Below are 17,282 nucleotides of genomic sequence, written 5' to 3'. Positions count from 1 at the left end.
TGTGGTTGGTAAGTGATTGTGATGCACTTTCCTTGTAGGGCCCTCTCTGCTTCCCACTGCTGTTTAATAGATTGGTAGACATTCTGGTATTTCGATGAAGTGATAAGGTGTGACTTTCCATTCATTGGTGGATATCTTGTACTTCTCAGGAATACTGAGTTTGCATAGCAGGGCTCTGACTCTCAACTGGAATTCCTGATAGTGGACTTAAGCAATGTAGAATTGTTTATTCTCCTTTAGTGTTTTTCTTTGCTAAAGACCTAACCAGATGAAAGGTCCTCATTCGTTTAGTATTGTGACATCTTAGTCACAGGTTTCTAAAGTTCTCATCTTCCAACATTCCAAAGTATAGGTCAATGTGCAGTTGAGATTCCCAAATATCAACAAACATAAGGTAATCCTCTGGCATCATTCCTTTTGGAACCATAAGCATAGGAAAAGCAATAGGGCATAGTGAATAGAGCACCAGATGTATGACCCTGGACAATTCATTTAATGCCCTCACCTCTCCAAGCAACGCTCTACAATAAATTGCAGACAAGCCACTGAGCTGCATTGGGAGGAGTTTCTTCATGTGGGAGTTTGCTAAATCATTGAAATCATAGACCCAGGTCTTATCTTCTATCATGAGCATGGTCCAGAAATGTCCAAGGTTGGCTACACCAAAACTGCTCTCCAGTCTAAGAGTTCCAGAATAGTTATAATGTCTGTTCAGATGTCATTTTAGTGTTCTAACTGGGGGTCTTTTTGAAAGATTAGCAAGGCATAATTATACATTTCTTCACTTCTGTCATGTCAAGTAATTTGTCTTGAAAATTCAGCAAGGCAACCCTTTTACACTTCTCTAATTGATTTACTAGCTTATTCACCACAGGCTTTTCCATACCTTTTCATCCCCCTTCCAACTTCCTATAACTGCCCTTTCTCCATCTCTTAGCTGAAAACCTTATTTCATACTTCGCTGAAAAAAATTTGAGGTCATTCCCTAAGAGCTCCCTTTTCTCCCCTCCTCATCTTACATCATTCAAATGATTTCCCCACCACGTACTCTTTCAGCCTTGGCTGTATATACAAAGACATGGCCTCTCTCCTTAGTGAGGCAAATACCTCTACATGCACAAGTGATTCCATTACATCCCTTCTCCAGCAAATTGCACCCACCACCATGACCCCAGCTCTCTCACCAATCTTCAATCTCTATATACTGGTTGCTTCCCTTCTGTCTACAAACATACCAATGTCTCACTCATTCTTAAAAAAAAAAAAAACCTCCTGTGTGACCATGGTAGGATAGATCTATGAATATTGGGTAAAGTGGTCAGTCACTTTTAGAATGTTGCCTATGGCTTTTTTAGCCTTTATCAAAGATGATCTTTGCACATCAAGTCAATGTACAACTTATCTATACATATCACCTCAAAAAATCTGTCAATAACAATGTTCAGCAAGTATGCAGCTTGAGATGGCAATACTTTCTTTTGTACAAATCAGATATAAAACGTACTTCCATTTATGGGCCAAAAAAAATCTGTTCTGCACCATATCTAACTTTCTTATCCTGCAGCTGTCCAAAATCATCCTAGACAAAAAGGGCTTTCATAGCTGGAAGGCTTAGGGTGCCACTAATTTCCTTTAGATGCTTTGCATAGGATCTCCTACTCTTCAATTCAATAAATATTTAAGTGCCTACTATGTTTAAGGCACTGAGGTAGGCACTGGGGATATAAAAGCAAAGGCTGAATATTGAAATGCTCTTCCTCTCCACTGTTAGAACCCCTCTTAGCATCCCCAACTTCCTTCAACATTAAATTCAAATGCCACCTGTAAAAGACCTTTACTGATTCTTCCATTTCTTAATTTCTCTCTCTTTCCATTCTATTCTTAAAATTTTACCTTGAATTTATTTTATATGCATTTTGTGGTCATTTATCTCATACTTTCATAAATTTAGAACTATAAGGAATCTCATAAGTTATCAAGTTCAAACTCCTTTAATAGACGAGGAAATCCAGGCTAGAGAGTAACTTGTCCAAGATTATATAAGTAGTGGGGGTGGAGCCAAGATGGCAGCATAGAAGCAGGAAAACTCCCTGTGCTCCCCCCACCTCAAATACATATAAAATATGACTCTAAACAAACTTTAGGGTTACAGAACCCACAAAGTGACAGAGAGAAACAAGTCTCCTGCTGAAGGCAGCCCAGCAGGCCAGCAGGAAGGGTCCATCACAGCGTGCTGGGAGCACCACCCAGCCCCACATTAACCCACAGTTTTATACCAGGGCACCCCACCAGCCCTGGCTGGAGGGAATTCCAGGAGAGTGGATCACCAGCAGCTGTGGTGGTTTCCAGAATTATCAACCCATAAATGCCAAAGACAAAGTAAGAGGTCAGTGTAGACTTTGTGGGAACAGGAGGTCCAGGAGTGTGGTCTGGCCTCTGCCCCTGGAGGGAGAAGCAGCTGAGGCATGGTGGCCACTGCTGTGTGGCTGCTTCAGAACTCCTGGCCTGCAGATTGTAGGGGGACCAAGCAGCCAGTCTGAGGGGTAATCACTCTTGCTTTAACCTGTCTGGATCTGGATTACAGTGTAGGGTGCAAGTCCTGGGGTGCGTGACTAGGTGCCAGAGCTGGTGGAGGCTTCAGAGAGGGCACCCAACTAATAGATCCGGCAGCTGTGAAAACCCCAGCAATGTGGGACAAAGCTCTCCTCCCTGGAAACATGGTTCTACTGTGGCAAAAAGCTCAAAAGTCAAGTAATTGAGTGGCAACATGAGCAAGCAAAGCAAGCACAGCAACCCGACTCTAGATTCCTTTTTTGAGGACAAAACGGATCAAAGCATGGATCAGGAGGAAGACAGCAAAGTCACAATTATACCAAAAGCTTCCAAGAAAAATATGAATGGGTTACAGGCCATAGAGGACCTTAAGAAGGATTTTGAAAACCAAATAAGAGAAGTGGAGGAAAAATTGGGAAGAGAAATGAGAATGATGCAAGAAAATTATGAAATGAGAGTCAACAACCTGACTGAAGAAAATAACACCTTAAGAAATAGATTAACTCAAATGGCAAAAGAGGCTCAAAAAGGCAATGAGGAGAAGAATCCCTTAAAAAGCCAAATTTGCCAGATGGAAAAAAAAAATCTCAAAAGCTCACTGAAGAGAATCATTTCTTCAGAATCAGGAGCAAATGGAAGCTAGTGACTTTATGAGAAATAAAGATACTATTAAACAGATCCAAACAAATGAAAAATTGAAGGCAATGTGAAATATCGCATTGGAAAAGCCACTGACCTGGAAAATAGATCCAGGAGAGATAATTTAAAAATTATTGGACTACCTGAAAGCCATGATCAAAAAAAGAACCTAGAAATCATCCTCCAAGAAATTCTCAAGGAAAATTGCCCTGATGTTTTAGAACCAGAGGGCAAAATAGAGGTTGAAAGAATCCACTGATCACCTCCTGAAAAAGATCCTAAAAAGAAAACTCCTAGGAATATTTTAGCCAGGTTTTGGAGTTCCCAGATCAAGGAAAAAATATTACAAGAAGTCAGGAAGAAACAATTTGAATATTGTGGAAACATGTGATAGTAATGGCAATTAAAGATTCCCCTGTATTGGCTTGGTTTTCAAATTGATTGTATTAAAACCCAGAGTTTGTTAATCCCACCTGTGGGATGGGCTTGTTGATGTGAAAAGAAAGTCCTGAACTGGGAGGAGCTGGTGATGTAGATTTGGAGAGATAAGAGAGAGGTGGAAGATCTTTTTGGAAGCAGCACCTCGTGGAGAGAGAGAGACTAAGAGAATTGCTGGTGGCCGCTTTGAATTGCCCTGGACTTTTGAGACCTGCCCCCTGAGCTGCCAAGGACTGAGGAGACATGGCTGTTTTGCTGGTACTTTGTCTGTCTGTTTTGATGTTGTTTTGCCAGATTTGTCCACTGGTGAAAGACAGTCCTTTTGTTGAAGAAGTCCTGGAACCTGGCTGTTTGCTAAGAAGCCCTGAGACTGTCCTGCAGACAGAGAGTGAATACTGTCCACTGGTGAGGGACAGTACTGTTGTTGCAGGGGTCTGGAGACTGTCCTGCAGACAGAATGAATACTGTCCACTGGTGAGGGACAGTACTGTTGTTGCAGGGGTCTGGGAGCCTTTCTGTTGGTTCAGAAGCCCTGAAGAAGGATTTTCTTGTTGTATGTTTACAGAAATCCTGGGAGAGGGCTTTGCTAATGTGTTCAGGGGTTCTAGGGCTGTTCTACAGACAGGATAAATTCATGAAGGGACTGGCAATGTATCTTATGGCCTTGCTAAGCCTTGTCTCTCCAGGAACTAAGATTGCTGAGAACTTGCCTCGTGTCAAGATGAAGAAAAGACCTCCATTTGGGTATTAAGTGCTGTGTTTAAACTTGATGTAACTCTGGGGTAGATTCAATTGTGATCCAGGAGGTGGGGAACTTTTGACCTTATTGTGCTCTGTGATTGACAAATGAAGGTACTTTACCTATGTTTGGAAACTAATCTCCATTTGAGAAGAGGGGTTTTGTGGTGGACTTAATTAAGGTATAGCCTAGGGGTGGAGTAGTATTTAGAACAGGGACTTTGTAATTGATTGAATGATTGGAAGATCCTGGGGTGGGGTAGTACTTGGAGATTATTTAATCACACTTAGTAAATGCTGTATTTTGAATGATGTCATGTTTTGATCTTCTCTGTTCTTGGTTTGTCACTGAATAAAATAGAGAGCACCTATGCTGGTATTTTGAACCTGGGAAGTTGCCTTTCTTTTGGCATTACATTACAAAACACAACCAGGATAACACTGGATCTGGCAGCTTCTACTCTGAGAGATCGAAGGGCTTGGAATATGATATTCTGGAGGTCAAAGGAGCTAGGATTAAAACCAAGAATCACCTACCCAGCAAAACTGACTATCATGTTTCAGGGGCAAATGTGGTCATTCAATGAAAAAGAGGACTTTCAAGCATTCTTGATGAAAAAAAACAGGGTTGAATAGAAAATTTGACATTCAGATACAAGAAGCAAGAAAATCTTGAGAAGGTAAACAGGGAAAAGGAATCACAAGGAACTTATCAAAGTTGAACTATTTACATTCCTACATGGAAAAACGATAATTGTAACTCATGAAACTTTCCTCAGTATGAGAATAGTTGAAGGGAACATAAATGTGTGTGTGTGTATATATATATATATATATATATATATATGTATGTATATGTATATGTGTATATATATACACATACATATGTATGTCTATATAGGAGGGTATATGGGCATATGAATACATATGTGAATGTGTGTATTATGTGTACAGGTATACATAGACAAAAGGCACAGGACCAATTGAATAGGAAGGGATGATACTTAAAAGGTGAAATTGAGAGGTGAGAGAGGAATATAATGAGAGGAGATGGGAAAAGACAGAATGGGCTAAATTATCTCATATAGGAGAGGAAAGGGAAAACTGTTACAATGGAGGGGAAGAACAGGAAGGCAAAAGGGAATGGCTCAACCTTACTCTCATTGAATTTGGCTTAGGAAGGGAATGACATACACACTAAATAGGGTATCTTACCCTACAGGAGAGTAGGAAAAAGGGGATGGGGAGTAATGGAGGGGAGGATAGATTAGGGGGGAGAGAAGTTAGAAGCACACACTTTTGAAAAGGGACAGAGTCAAAGTAAAGAATAGTACAAGTGGGAGTTGGATGGGATGGAGGGAAATATAGTCAGTCTTTCACAATATATTCACTATGGAAATGTTTTGCCTAGCTACATGTATACAACCTATATTGAATTGCCTATCTTCCCAGTAAGGGTGGGTAACAAGGGAGGAAGGGAAAGAATCTGGAATTCAAAGTTTTAAAATCAAATGTTTAAATACTCACACACACACACACACACACACACACACATTTATTTATTTAGTACATGCAACCAGCAACTAAGATATACAGGCACTGGGGTATAGAGATCCATCTTGTCCTACTGGAAAGTTGGAGGGGGTTTAGGGAAGGATATAGGAGACAGCAGATTGGGGGAGGGAATATATTTGGGGTGATGGGTAGGGGAAAGACAGGGAGAAAATTTGTAACTCAAAATCTTGTGGAAATGAATGATGTAAACTAAAAATAAACAAAATTTAATTTAAAAATTTTTTTTAAAGAAATACATTCAATGTTCTGCTATTTAGTGTGGTTTCTCATGAGCTAAGTAAGTCTAATTCTCTAACAATCATATCCCTTTCTTTTGGATAGCAGTGTAACCCATATATTGTCATCCTGCCACTGATCACACTGCCAGTCATCCTTATTCAACCTGGGTTTGGAGGACTGGCTCAGGGCTATGTAGTTTTCCACTGTGGCATGGTTTCTGGAGGAAATCCCAGATTCTCTCCCACACTTTCCTGTGTCTGAGGCTCTACCCCTTTGAGTCACATATTTCCTCCTCCCCGTCTATAGGAATCATTGTTGTCTCTAATGCCTGAGGTACAAGATATTTACATCCATATTCCTTCTTCATGACCCAGTCTGTACACCATGGAACTGGTGATTGACCAGGGCAATGGTCCATCTCTGACCCTCAACATAGAATTTGGCACCCATTAGGCTATACATCAATGAAGTATTGATCTATAGCTGTAATTGTACTTTATTCATCAGTTTCAAGACATTTGTGTCATCCCACTTAAGAGTAAAAAAACTTCAATGTATAAACAGGATAATGGATCTCATTAAATGAATCCCTGACTAAAAGATTTAACAGGCCTCTGGTGACCATCACTTTCCTGCTTCTAGTCCATCCTGGCTAGCATTTGAATGTAATGCAGAGGGTTTATTTGGATAGATACACACGAACAGTGGAAGACATTTAATTGTGTAGTTAAAGGCTTGATCACATTTTTCATTCCTATAATCTCCAAAGCATACCAAAAAATACACCCATCATTGGGATATTATCCCCATACTTCCCTTCTAGATATCCATAGTTTGAACAAAACTCTACTAAAACAAACAAACAAAAAACTCCAGAAATGTTCTCAGTTTGCAGTAATTCTTTGGATGTGGCCAAATAGTGAGTGCTTCTCTTTTGGGGTCAGTTCTCACTCCCTTTTGAAATACTTTGTGATATCTCTCTAATAGCAAAAAATACTATGAAATAGACATATTTAACAAATATTTAACAAAACTGATACTTTTTAATAACTGGCTTCAGGCTAGCAATCTCTGGCCTACCTAAAAACTTTAACAACTTTTCTTCATGTTCTTTTCATTTCCCCCCCTTCTTTATCTTAAACATGGGCAGCTAGGTGGTACAATGCATAGATCGCTGGACATAGAGTCAGGAAAACCTAAGTCCAAATCTAGCCTCAGATACTTACTAGATATGTGACCTTGTCAAGTCACTTAATACTTTTTGCCTTAGTTTCCTCATCTGTAAAATGAGCAGCAGAAGGAAATGGAAAACCAGCCGTATCTTTGTCAAGAAAACCACAAATGGGGTCACGAAGAGTTGAACATGACTGAAATATGGCTGAACAACAGTTGTCAGAGAGGGACATGATCAGCCACACCTAAAGACCAGCCCACTTTCCCCAGTTGTAACTAATCATAAGGCTTTTATATTACCCCACCAATATGGTCTTTTCAAGCCCTTTGGGGTCACTGAACTAACTGAAAGGGGACAGTACAACACCTTTTATGTTAATAAATAGTTATCTTGCCTGGAAATCTTGTCTCAGTTTATGTTTGCTATGATTTGATTTGCCATAGTTTTTGGGAGGAGACTCATTCAGAATTGGCCAAATAACCCAGCTAGACCATCCTTTGGACCATTGTAATGTTAATGGAATATAAGATCTTCCCCATCCATTAATAGGCCTATGTGACCACATGTGTTCAATCACTGATGTCTTACTGCTTTGAGTTCTGGCTCAGATGTGATACATCCTGAGTCATATAGAGCCCACTAGGGAAGGAATTTGCCTAAAGGGAAGCTTGCTCACAGAGAGGCTTGCTTGTAGGAAGGCTTTCACACCTTTTGGTACTAAGCTAATTAGGCACTGAGTCACTAGGGTCCTGATACCTTCTGGCTCTTATAATGGTAACAGGAATTTGAAGATCTTTCCTGCTCCCTAATAGGCTGAATGTAATCACATGGAGCTTGTGGTGGAAGGAGCTTGCTGTAGAGTAGAACAGAGCCCACAGGAAGCTGGAAGTCAGAGCAGTTAGAAGAAGGGAGAAGGCACAGGCAAGGAGACAGCTAGGCCTGTGAGTGTTTGCCTGTGGGAAGGCTAAAGGATGGTATGGCTCCCTGATGTTATGGTGTATTAACTTCCTTGTTGTTATGATGGATTTGACTTTCTGGTGTTGGGATTTAATTTTCTAGTGTCTGAATAAATGTTTTGCTTCTGTTTTCTATGTGAAAAGTCTATTATATTTTGCAATTCAGAACTGCACTGGCATATTCATAGTCACCATCACTGCTGTGAATATTGCATTGGTGCTACAGTTCTGAACCTATTAGTTGAAGACTATATATTAGGGGGTTGGTATTTTACTTTGGGAGTTTGCTTATAAGAAGGACCTTTTGATTCCCTGGACAGGACTCTGAGTAGCCAAATGTTAAGAGCTCCCTGATTTCTCAGAGTTTGTGCTCTCTGATCTGGTGGTATATGTAGGTGGTTGTATTGCTTTGTGCAGACAGTAGGAACCCTGTCTGTTGAATCTCTGTGCTAATTTCTCTGCTTATATTTTCTACTTATCTGTAATTAAAGTGAGATTGTTGACCCCTTTAAAAGTTGTCTTTCTTTAGCAAAGCAGATCAAAGAACCTGTGCTAGTAGACCATCCTGGGTATGCTAGGGTGCTTCCTATTACAACCCTGTGGACCATCCTTTGAAGGAAATTCTGTTCACTTCAAGGAAAATCTTCCCAAATAGGATTAGGAAGATAATCTATAATCCCCTTGAAGGAATTTTGTAATTTGCTTTTCTTTTCCCTCAAGAAATCCTTTCAAATTAGGAGTTCATACCATTTTTGGTGCTCTTCCAAGCCTGAAGAATTGAGAAAGCTCTATATTTTTAACTAGAGAGTAGCATCATATTCTTCCTCAGTGTTCTTCAAAGCCTGAGAAATTGAGGTGACCTTGTCTTCCCCTAGCCAAGTTGGGGAATAACTAAAATACAAAGCAACTGATTTATATCCCACTACTGGCTCCATTGTGTTTTAGATATGACTATTCTATAATACCTTCAGTATTTCTTTCTATTGTGCAAACTGGGAATCATTGTATTAAGTCTCTTTGTGTTCTGTGAAAATTCTCAAGGACCTTGGCCTGAGGATGAAAAGTCATGCCCTGCCAGCACCAGACCAAACTCCTTAGAGCCTTTTGCCTGGGCCAAAAATCCTACTCTACTATCAGCCTTCCACCTAGAAAATTAGAGTGAGAAATTTCAACAACGATGGATTATAACATTTATCCTAGTATATTCTGAGCTAACCTGATCCTAATAGTTGTGAAATTTAATTCCTAGTACTATTCATATGAAATTAATTGTATACTTATATTGTGAAACTTTAGAAACCAACACTGTTAGAAAAAAATAGTTTCATTTGTAATCTGCATACTGTTAGGCTATAAACTCAGCTGCTAAAGAAGTGTCTAAAAGCTTCTATTTCATTAAATGTATTTTATTTTATTTCATTAGGATTATAATAATGACTTCAAAAATGTCTTTATAGTTTTATCTGATAGGATGTTTGTGCCATGCTAGAATGGGAAAGCTTACAAGTTAGTTACATTAAGAAAGTAAGTTCTGGGACGGCCAGGTAGCACAACGAGTAAAAGCACCGGCCCCAGTGTCAGGATAACCTGGGATAGAATCCAGGCTCAGACACTTAGCACCCACCCAGAAACACCTGGCTGTGTAACCTTGAGCAAGTTACTTAACCCCAATTGCTTAAAAAAAAAGTTCCACCTAAATTTATTTAGCTGTATTAAGTTCACATCTTAACTTAGTAGCAAAAACTAAACCTACAGAACCAGAGTACAACCATCACATAAACTTAAAAAGTGCTCTGTGGTACCAACCCTCAGCATAACTGGCTTTTAGTAAGCCTCTCATTTTAAGAACAGAGAATAAGAGTGGCCCCAGATGTTTTGACCCAGCTCTTTAGTCCCTCTACCTATCCCTCCCTCAATTGACTGTTCTACAGTTGCAGAGGCTTTCTATATCTTGTGAAACTTCAGAATTTGGTTACTGAGGAAATGAGATTCCCTCTTGTATTACTAGCACTCCTCGACAAAGTTTATGGGAAAGTAATAGTTTATAGGACAATTAGTGATTATGAAAATTATGAAATTATAACTGGAATGGTATATATTGAAGTTACATCTTGAATCAACCTAGCCTAAACAGACTCCAGTCTTAGGGACTTAATTATAAGGTCGACAATATGAGAATATTAATAACTGAATCCAGCCCTAAGCTATGATTATTGAAACTTGTTATTAAAGATTTAAATATCAAGGGACTGCCATTGATGTTCTCAGTTTGATTCCAAGTATGATTGTCTGGAAATGTCATTGAGTCAATGATCCATAATGCCATCAGCCCCATGGTAATGATGTCTGTCCACTGCTATAGCTGAATTTGTTGCAGGGAAGAATCAGAGAGCAACTTTAAGCATGGGCTGAGGTAGGACTCCCCTAACATGATTTTCCCCAGAAATTTTCCCACCTGATAATTCTAGTCTGGTTGTGACATTCTGTCAATACAATTGGCTGCGATATGATTTTTGCCTGAAAGTAAGACAGAGCTAGGGGAACACTTCCCCTTACTATAGTTATATCCCTCTTTTTCCTTATTTGGCAAATTTCTATAATCATGTAGAAAGACAATAGAGGATATGAACACAATATTAAATCTTTAATAGGGACACATCTAAATTTTTTTTCATTTTCAAATACTTTATTTCATGAACTTAAACATTGAAATGGACAGCCGAGCAATAACCTGACAGCAAAGCCAATTATAATTTGATAGGAGTGTTTATTAGCTGGCTGGTGACTACCTCCCAAATAGGGAAGACAGCATCAAGCCTTCTGCACAGGAGATTGTAGCCTGGAGCATTGAGGAGAGGGTTTGGGGAACTTGAAGTAGAAACTCCAAGCTCTGCTTACTTATAGGGGTGGGCTTCAGGGTACCTGGGTATCTAAGGCTGTTGCTAGTGGGATGTAGCTGCTGTGCCTTCCCCCCCCCCTTTTTTTTACACCAATTTAACTCAAATTTCCTACTATTATTCTAACTTCACTGCAGCCCCAGCTCAGTTAGAGCCAGGACAACAGGGGGGAAAATCTTAATGGTTCTAAACTCTTACTGTCTCCTCAGTTTCGTCAGAGCTGGATGACAGGGGGAGGTCTCTGTAGCCCCAGCTAAGAAGAACTGGGACAACAAGGAAGAGAATCTTAGCAGTTGTAACTTGTCACTGTGGCACTGGTCTGGTCAGAGCTGGATCACAGTGAGAAGGCACTGTAACCTTAGCCTTATCAGAAGCAGGACTGCAGGGAGGAGAATCTTAGTGGATTACTTTTTGACCTTTTGCTCAGTAAACTTTTCTCAGGTGTTCATTCCTTTAAAATTTCAGATCTCTGCATTTCCCAATTACAATACTCCAAGATTTTAAGAGAAACTGCTTCTCATACAACATAGATAATAGAACTGTTTACCAGTAACAATCATGGTCTTAATTTTAAACTTTGAAATAAAAACAATTGAATAACAATCTGGTGGCCTTAAATTCCAGTTTTTGTAGTTACACAGAACTAAAATTTTTCATGGTGCCAAATAGTAACCAGAATGAATTCAATTACCTGGATCTATATTCCCAATGATATTGCACAGTTCTCTTTCTGTGACCCAGGAAAGGGTTAAGTGTTAGTCCTATTCCAAAGTGCAGCTTTGAAACCTACTTCTCTTTGATCATTGAAGTGACCCCTTTTCTCTTAGATAGATCTTAGGGGATAAATTTTCCCTTAGAGAACTTGGCTGGAGTCCAAAGAAGTAGAAGGAGAAAAGTTTTTCTGTCAACAACCTTTCTTTAAGAGACTATCAATCTTTCTAGCACAGGTACAGTGTTTCTTACTGCTTGGCTGCTTTTGAATCTTACAGGGTGGCAGATTCAGAGATTTCTTTACACAATTACATAGACAGGATATACACAAAACGCAGAGACAAAACGAGACAAGGACTTAAGATTACAGAGATACCAACGAAAAACAGGAACCAAAGCTAATAAGACACTCCGGCATCGTCCCTCGGAGGCCAGTAAGGGCCTTAACACTGCATCCAGCTTAGCCTCTTACTATACAAGAGTACTCACCAAACCAAGAACACTCGTGGACCAAATTGAAAGAATTTGGGAAGGACTCAGGAACCCGGTCCACTAAGGGAAATAACCCAAACCTGGGGCTGAGGAACATTTCTCAGTTGCCACCCCCTAGGTCGGACTGCTTTCCCAGCCCTCCAGGGAGCCTGGTCCAGCTGTCAATATAGAGGCAAAGGCTATCTCAGTGGAACCTCTAAGTGAAATGGACAGCCGAGCAATAATCTGACAGCAAAGTCAATTATAATTTGATAGGAGTGTTTATTAGCTGGGCCAGTGACTGCCTCCCAAGTAGAGAAGACAGCATTGAGCCTTCTGAAGAGCAAATTTTCATAGAACCAAATGTTGCAAACAACAAAGTGTGATTCCAAGGGGGTGTGATGCCGTTCCTAGCAAAGCCCTTGTTACAAACAAAGCTTTGGGCCATTTCTAGCAACACAGGTGGAAAGTCCTTTAACTACTATGGCCTAACAGGTGGTTTTCAGGGACCCTGGTAGGGGCCCCTTCTTGCAGGTACTGGGAGGGGGCTTAGGTGTATAATTTCTGGTGGACACTTCAACATTAACAAAAGTTGAGCATAATATAAACTAAAGATTGGTGAAATTTTTAATTTAAACAGAATATACTCAGAAAGTATAACTTTTTTCCTAAGCTAAGACACTTACAGTGTGACAAACAGCACAGAAGAGCAAATGACTTAAAAGTTGTATAATCCACTGACCAATGACTTTTAAATTTATAAAGACACATACATATTCCTCCAACAGTTCAGTGCTGGTCTGCAGAGGACTTCTGTTGGCTTTGTGCTCTATAAACACTAACTTTCCAGTTCCAATTTTTTTATTTCATGAACTCAAGCTGGTTGACTGCTCTGTTGAAGTTGAGAGGCACAAACATACATATTCCAGTTAAGTGAAGGTAACAAATCATACTTCTTCAGTTTCCTTTTTCATCATTCACTTCAGGAGCAAATCATCCATGTTCATTCTTATCTTTTGTAGGACTGACATACATTCAGGAATCAGGTATCACTGGATCACTTCTTCTTCCCTTTTCCTTTTTTACCTCCCTCTCCTTGTTGAAGGCTTTGGTCACCACCTTCTGTTTTTTGTGTCCTTGTTTTTAGTTTGGGTATCATTTCAGCTGCATATAACATTACTGACTTACATAACAGGAACTGTACAAGGCAAAGGCTGCCTCTTCCTGTTTTAGCTGAACCCATACTCTGTCCCTATATTGTAAATCATGATTCCACTCTTTGGAGTACATTTTATTTTTCTCAATGTGCACATTAAGTCCAACTGCCAAGCATAATCTTGGATCTCTGAGCTGTAGGATTCTTAACAGCCTAAAATTTGTCAATTGGGATCCATCTTCCCTCTGCAATGGTCTTCTTGTTATTTAAATATGCAGGATAAATGCAAATGAATCTGTCCTTGTCCGTCAGAGACCGATCAGCATACACCTCTGGAGGAACTCAATCCTTGAGTCCAGGTGGCAAGAAAATCGGGACACATCTAAATTACTATAGTAAGATGCAAGTATGTAAGATTTAAGTTATTCAACCTGAAGTTATAGTTCTCTTCATGTCCTAAATTTTAAATTAAGTTAAAAGGTACTTGGATTTGTCATCTGCCTACTGACAGTTATATATTCAGTGTAAGGTTAGGTCTTTGAAATAAATTTGTATATAGAGCATGCTCTGAAATGCAAACAAATTGCACAAGAATTAACTTAAATATATCCCCATGTTTAGAGAGTGTTTAATGGTCTCTGTAGGTATAATTTCTATTTCATTTGAACATGGCTATAACTGCACATGTTTTACATTTTAGACAATTCACCTGATAGAATTTGGAATTAATTGCTTAGTCTATTTACACATTTCGTTCCAGGTCTTTGGTTACAATTAAAGTAAAATAAGCACCTCTCAGATATATTCATTTATGTAGCCATTAAATTAGGCATAGAAGTTATCTACTCACAAAGACTGGTGTTACCTATGTGTTCATGAATAGGATTAGGTCCTTTGCAGCATCTCAACCTCCTAAGGGGGATGAACAGCTGGAATGAAATTTATTTTTGAGAAAACAGCAAGATTAGATGATTATATATGTCACATGCAAATGATTCTAATGGAATACAAAGCTTTTGAGTATGTTGTAATAAACAAGTTCTTAATATTAGGTTTAGAATTTTATACAGTTATCCCTTCCACATGGCAGGTATTGGGGCACAGCACACCTGTGATCTGGAAAATCCACATAAAATTTTTGGGTCCTCCCTTCATACCAGAGAGGAAGTCTGATTTTTTTTTCTTTTTCTTTTATGTGATGTTTACAGTAGCTTATTGTAAAATTTGGGTTAAATATTTGGTCATAGGTTCTGTGTCATCTCCTGGCTTTCACATGTCATCTGCAGCTTTTGCAAAACTCCCCAGAAATTTCCATTTAATTTCTTATGCTAACCCCAGATATATCAAAACTATGATGGGGAAAGTCATGATGTGGAAAGAATAACTGCATATGCAAATATATTGCACCCTCTACATAAATCAGGCAGTTTAAGAGGGTTAGTTAAGTTCTGATTTCTCAGCTGTTAATTTTAATTTTCTAAATATATCAACATAACAATTTGCTAACTTACATCACAGGGCAGTTACAGGTAATGAAAACTTGAATTCTCCAAAGTTTCAAGAGATCTCTAGGTTAATAAAACTAGAGCCATAAAGTTTGAGCCATTTTCCACCACATGGCTTATCTATTGGCAAAGCACAAAATTAAAGTGACTGTATTTAATTATTTTGAAATCTGTTTCGTAAAAGGTTTTAACAGAAACATCCAGGAATCTCTTCAAGTGACCTGACCCAGATAAGCAGACATGCTAGGAAAAGTTGCTCTGAGAATAGACTCATTTCAGAATGCCTAAGAGGAGAGGTTTCCAGAAGACAAGATGACTGCATTGGGATATGTTTTCAGAAACCAGACAGACACATGACATGGCTGAGCCCAGAGAAATACTGAATTGATGAAATGTACAGTGGGAATGGGTTACTAAGAAAGAGACTGAATGTTCCTTCTTGTCTTTCACTCCTTCCCATGAGACAATGTTTTTGTATGGTCTGCTTACCAAAGGGGACTGCCTGCAATGGTTCTTGTCAATGCATCCATAAGGTCAATCTTTCTCCTGCTTCCCCTTACACTATTCCCATCATGTTAAAACACTTAAGCCTCATAATTAACAACCTGTGGCAAAGTGTTTAGTACCTTCAGGTCTTTTTGTGTCCTCATGAGCCAATCATGAGAGGCAGATATATTGAATGCCATTTTATAATTGGCATATGATTTACTGACTCACTGATGAAACTATCTCTAAGTGAATCAAAGGGGGCGAATGAGGAAAATCAGTATTTTGCTGTATCACTTAATAATCAACATTACTCTATAATCCTATTCCCCATTTTGTCAAACCCCATTTCTTAGTCTAACTCAAAAGACAGTCTCTCCCAGTCTGAACTAAAGGTGTGGTTGGGTGATTACTCTTAGCCCTCGGGGCATTTGCTAACTAACTAGTTTAAAGTGGGACCCTCACTTCTGTTTAGCCCATAAAGAGAGAACCAGTTTGGACTAGGGAAGATATGGTCTGCAAGGTGAAGGCTAATAGAGGTGGGGGAGAATCTTGATTGGGGTGGTTCTGTTTTTGTAGCCAAGATCACTAAAGGCAGCTGAATCTCATTAAGAAATTAGCATTCTTTAATTGTTAGAGAAGTAATCAATCACATCTGAAGACCAGCCCACTTTCCCCAGCTGCAAATAATTATAAGGCTATTCTACTACTCTGACCGCCCCCCCCCCCCCCCATTTTGGGATCCCAAAAAAATATTTTTTTCAACCCTTTTAGGGTAACTAAGGAGGAACAGTATGACCCATTTTATTAATAGTTATGCATGTCACTGTTAATAGATTGTTATCTTGCCCAGAAATCTTGCCTCAGTTTATTTTTGTTGCCATTTTACTCACCAAATTGCCAAGAAGACACCAGATGGGGGCACAAAGAGTTGGATACTACAGAAAAATGACTCAGTAAAATCTTTAACATAATGAATATGGTATAGGGACTGGACCTTTGATTTAATTGATATAAAGAATTCCCATATCAGAAAATTCCTTCTACCAACGCAGTTTGGCACCTTCCTACAATTTATACTCTTGGTGAATTGTCTAAAATGAAGGTTCTTACCTAGGGTCCACATATCACCTAGGGGTCAGTGAAGAGATTTCAGGAGGTCTGTGAACTTGGACAATCTTTATTTTCACTAACCTCAAACTGAAATTTGTCATTTCCTTCGATTATGATTTTTTTTTAAATACTGTTCAAAGAAGAGGCCCATAGGCTCCACCAGACTTGTAAAGGAGTCTATGACCAAAAAGAAAGAAAGAAAAAAGGTAAATAACTCTTAGCCTAGAGCCCCAAAAGTTTGAATGACATGCCCAAGGTCATACAGCTAATAAGTGTTAGAGGCAAAACCTGAACCCAGGACTTCCTGGCTCTCAGGCCAGCTCATGCTCACTATCCATATGGTGCCACAACAGCATTCAACAAACATGAACATTTTAACATATGAAAAACAACAACAAAAAAGAATTACATATAAAATCATGAACTTCTGTTACATACAGTTTGGCTTTTTAAAGGGTATATATTAAATTTAATAAATTAATAGCAAGGTTGTCCTGTTTGATTATGTTGCCTTCTGGATATAGTACAGAACCATGTAAAATGTAAATGTAAAAATGTAAAATCTATTGTAAATAGAATGTAAAAATCTAATTAACAGTATTGGAACCTGCTTTATATTCTGATGAGGCTTAAATTTTAACCTCCTTATAG

The 17,282-nt window shown here is 39.0% G+C and overlaps 1 pseudogene; it reads right to left on the bottom strand.

Moving 5' to 3' along the window:
* Positions 1 to 12,922: 12,922 nt before the first annotated feature.
* On the bottom strand, positions 12,923 to 13,980 carry LOC138169211 (signal recognition particle 19 kDa protein pseudogene; annotated as a pseudogene).
* Positions 13,981 to 17,282: the final 3,302 nt, after the last annotated feature.

The sequence above is a fragment of the Petaurus breviceps genome, unplaced genomic scaffold (assembly GCF_028583685.1).
Source record: "Petaurus breviceps papuanus isolate PSGF00001 unplaced genomic scaffold, PetGlider_PUasm1.0 37, whole genome shotgun sequence".
NCBI lineage: Eukaryota > Metazoa > Chordata > Mammalia > Diprotodontia > Petauridae > Petaurus > Petaurus breviceps.
The sequence above is the reverse complement of the archived record's forward strand: the minus strand, read 5'-3'. Positions and strand labels throughout refer to the sequence as shown.